A 4,223-nucleotide genomic window follows, 5' to 3' on the forward strand; every position below is an offset into this window, starting at 1 on the left:
CACATTCTCTTGTTATCCCTCGTATCAATACTACTAGATATGGCCTGCACTCTCCGTCTTACTATGGAACTCCCTCCCCAACACCACCAGGTCACTGCCAACAGTTGCAGCTTTCAAATCGGCTGTTCGTAATTAGAATTTGATACTGACTGCTGTCCTTTCTGTAAATAGTTGTTAACTGTTTGATGCCACTGCATTAATTACGGAATTGTACGTATTGTGATTTTATACACCTATTTTCTTATCCCATACCTATTTATTTATTTAATTTTTTTTTTCTTTTTCTCGAAGATATTAGCATTTTTGCTATTTTAAATTCGAGTTGAAATAAAGGTTATTGTATTGTATTGTGTTGCATTGCATTGAATTCTTGGTTTTCATTCACGTGATGAGACGGCCATGTTGGTGTACAAAACAAAAGAAAATGGCCCCACAAGTTTTGCATAATAATAGAGTCAATTTTACTGCATTTTTCTGTACAAAAACATGGCCGCCGTGATGAAAATGCGTGAGCGGACGCTTCCCTACATTGAGGGGACTGGTTACTGGTTTCCTGAAATGTCACGCAACACAGTGTCGTCTTCAAACTCAAACAGCGAGGGCATTTGCACCGCGAACACTAGTAAACACACCTTAATTAACTCTGGAAAAGTGGATATTGTTTTCTCCACATGCACGATGCTTGCTTGTATCCGTATCGAAATGTCCACAAGCGAACGGAGTCATGATACAGTAGAATAAAACAGTTCCATGGCCATGTCGGTTGAGTTTAGGTCCTACACTCATAAATGACCGTCACGGTAAGTCTTAAAATTATTTGCTCTGTTTTATTTTTTTCACTCAGCGGGTTGTTGTTGGTTTTTCTAACAGGCTCAACTGTTGGAAATATTGAATTTGTAGATCGAAAGTGTGCATCTTTTAACTTGTAAATTTTTCTAAGCTAATAAGCTTACGTTCGGCAAGCGGACACGATTTAACTCTGGTCTGAGAATTTTCCATTTTCGAGTAAGTTTGCATCTGACGTCACGGTAGCCATTTTGGCGGGCAAGAACATTAACCTAGCTCTCCGCTGGGAACTAAACTTTATTATTATGCAAATTTTTCGAAAAAGAAAAGTTGTGTTGTATTGCCGTCCAACATGGCCGCCGTACCACGTGGGTGCAAACCAAGAATTGTTTTAGATGATAATAGACGAGTTCACGCTCTTGATTGCATCATGTGTAATCAGGGTAACATGGCGGGAAATTCAAAGGTTTGTATGGAAATTCAAAGCAAAATACTGTATGACTCTACTTTATAGACTTTCGCCTTCATAAACCAAACAAATAAGTTCATGTTCACAAGTGAGACGAACTAGACTTGGTATCTGTTCTTTGGAATTCCTAAATATTGCTTTTTTTGTCTCCATACATTCTCTGTAATTTTGTGCCTTTGGAATTACAGGAAATGTATGGCAGAAACTCCTTTTAATAAAATAATTTCTGCAATAGCTATTCTCTCCAAGTTTATTCTGCCGCACCTTTAAATTTGAGCCCATATCTTCTGTTTTGGGAAATGAAAAACCCAAAATTGCATGTCATGAGTACTTTTCATCGTTTTGAACTTCATTACAAACCTTTGAATTTCTCGTGATGTTGCCCTGATTACCCATAATGCACTAAAGAGCGTGAACTCGTCTATAAAGCCTACATATAAACATGATTTTAGTCGAAAGTTGATGAGATTTATGTGGAGTGACAGTCATGGATTATTTTCAAACTTGTCCTGATGACGAAGCTTATAAGACGTTTCCATAAAATTATCATGTTTCTGCCAAAACCTTCCTTATCTGTTACAAGACTTGACACAGCCCTAATTTTACACAGGTCATGGGTGACAGGTTTAAAGTACAGGCCACTCTCACGGGTCACTCATTACAAAACCTTTATTAATGCTTTACTCAGGCTTCATTAGGCCTCGTTAAGCCTAAAAAATGTTTCGGCCTAAGGTTAGCCAATTTGAAGGTTTATGGATGCTTTAGTATCTGTAAGATAATGACCTGTAACAAGTGACCTATGGAATGTGACCTGTGTTTTAAACCTGCCGTCAAAATATGTTTCTTATAATCAAAAGAATGATTGTATTTTAAAAAATATTAATAATAACTAGACGCCCATCTTCGTGACCTCGGGCTTCCCTGATGCCCTGGATCGTCAAATGAAAAACAAAGAAAAAGAAATACAGTAGAGGTTTATTATTTAGATTTGAGTGATGGCAATGATTCTTGTTATGTTCACTCATAAATGTTTGCTTGTAAAGTGATCTCTCATAAAGTTCGCATCGTTGCCATCACTCAAATCTAAATAATAAACCTCTACTGTATTTCTTTTTCTTTGTTTTTCATTTGACGATCCAGGACATGAAGAAAGCCCGAGGTCTTGACCTTTCGACCTTATTATTAATCTTCTTAAAAATACAACCACACTTTTGAGTTTAAGGAACGTTTCAATGTTTTAAACATCATCATCATCATCATCAGTCACAGTGTGTATATACATATATACAGAAACCTATAAGGGTTGAAACGTGTAACGGCCCCTTGTGTGCTGTGAAACAAGCTTCCGAATATTCAATTTGCTAAGTACCATATTTGGAACAACAAGAGCGAGTGGTTTCCTAATATGGTACTTAGCACTGAAACATTCAACCAATCAGTTCGCACTGAATATTCGGAAGCTGTGAACGTGCGTTGCACGTTTCAACCCTTATGGGTTCTGATATATAACTATCAATACAATGATTCTTTGTAGATTAAATGTTCGTTACAAGCATGTAGACTCAAACTAACCAATAATTTTATAGGAAACAACTGACATAGGGGTAAAAGTTTAAAAGTGTAATGCTAAACTAGGATGATCAAGTGGTTTGTATTATTATTATTATTGTTATTATTATTATTATTATTTACATTATTATTATTATTATTATTATTATTTACATTATTATTATTATTGTTGTTGTTGTTGTTCTGTATTAGTTTTATTCCAGTCTGAAATTGTAAAACGCAGACTGTGCGACACTATGGAAACATGTCGCAATAAATTTCATTCACTAACGTGACAAATCCCTTCATTATTGTCCTTCATTATTTTATTAACAAGCCGCCGGTTTTTTTTTCTTAGGGCATACTCTATCAGTTGGTTTCTCCCCGGAGACTAATGCTGGGATTAAGCCTGACTTTTTGGCGACAGTAACATAGATGCAAAGTTAGATGTAGCGCAAAAAAGATATTCCAAATCACACTGAGGAATACGGAGCCCGCGACCAGCAGAATTTGGAAAAAGACAGGCAGCAACTTTACGTTGAAAGATTCGTAAGTATGCATAGCTTTCTACTATGTCTGTGTGACTATTAAGTGACTGTCAATGCAGGAAGATACTATGTGCACTGAGCACTTTATATGGGTGTAGTAAGACTTTATTTATCCACCTTTCGTAGCGAAATAACACCACTTGCGCACAACATCAAATACGTCAAATAATCAAAATGTTTAAAGTTTATTGACGTACCGTTATTTTTTCTGTGATATGCTTACTCGTGGTATACGAGGAGGGATTTTAATATTAATGCTGACTTGTTGGATTTACATTTTCCTCTGTTCTGTATTGAAATATGAGTACTTGTATGACCTCGGTGTCGTTCAACTCGGTGTGTTTTAAGCGACATCGAGGGAACAATCTCACCTGTATCTTAGGTATGATTGTCGTAATATCCAAAGATTCCAAAGAACAAATTCTCGACTCGACTTTAAGTGCCGTACTCTGATATCTGGTAGAAGGGACCTCAAGGACAGTTCCTACTATTGTTATTGCGCATACGTTCTGCGCACCTCCAGATACTCGGGTTTCCTATGCGTGGTGCTTACAAAAACAAGGATGTTTCTTGCGCGGTTTAAATCTTTGCGGAGAAAGTAAAAACTACTAAGTGTTCTTGGTATCTAAAAGGAAAATTGGGGGTAACCTTGCATTTTTGAGAGATAAGTAAGCTTCAATTTGGAAAAGAAAGCCATACATGGCGTTCTTTCTCAAATTGAAGCTTAAATATCTCTGAAAAATGCACGGTTACCCCCAATTTTCTTTTTGGATACCAAGAGTACTAACTAAGATCTACTTTCTCTGCAAAATTTGAAACCGCGTAAAAATATCCCTGTATTAGTAAGCATCACCGATAGGAAATCCGAGTAT

The 4,223-nt window shown here is 36.7% G+C and overlaps 1 long non-coding RNA gene across 1 annotated transcript in view; it reads left to right on the forward strand.

Annotated features, from left to right (window-relative positions):
• The first annotated feature begins 585 nt into the window (after window positions 1-585).
• Window positions 586-4,223, forward strand: part of LOC138032874 (uncharacterized) — a 6,183-nt gene continuing 2,545 nt past the window's right edge. Inside the window, exons 1-2 of the long non-coding RNA XR_011128503.1 lie at window positions 586-800; window positions 3,162-3,352. This is a non-coding gene — a long non-coding RNA (uncharacterized lncRNA). The remainder of the gene's footprint in view (window positions 801-3,161; window positions 3,353-4,223) is intronic.

The sequence above is a fragment of the Montipora capricornis genome, chromosome 14, assembly GCF_036669925.1.
Source record: "Montipora capricornis isolate CH-2021 chromosome 14, ASM3666992v2, whole genome shotgun sequence".
NCBI classification, from domain to species: domain Eukaryota; kingdom Metazoa; phylum Cnidaria; class Anthozoa; order Scleractinia; family Acroporidae; genus Montipora; species Montipora capricornis.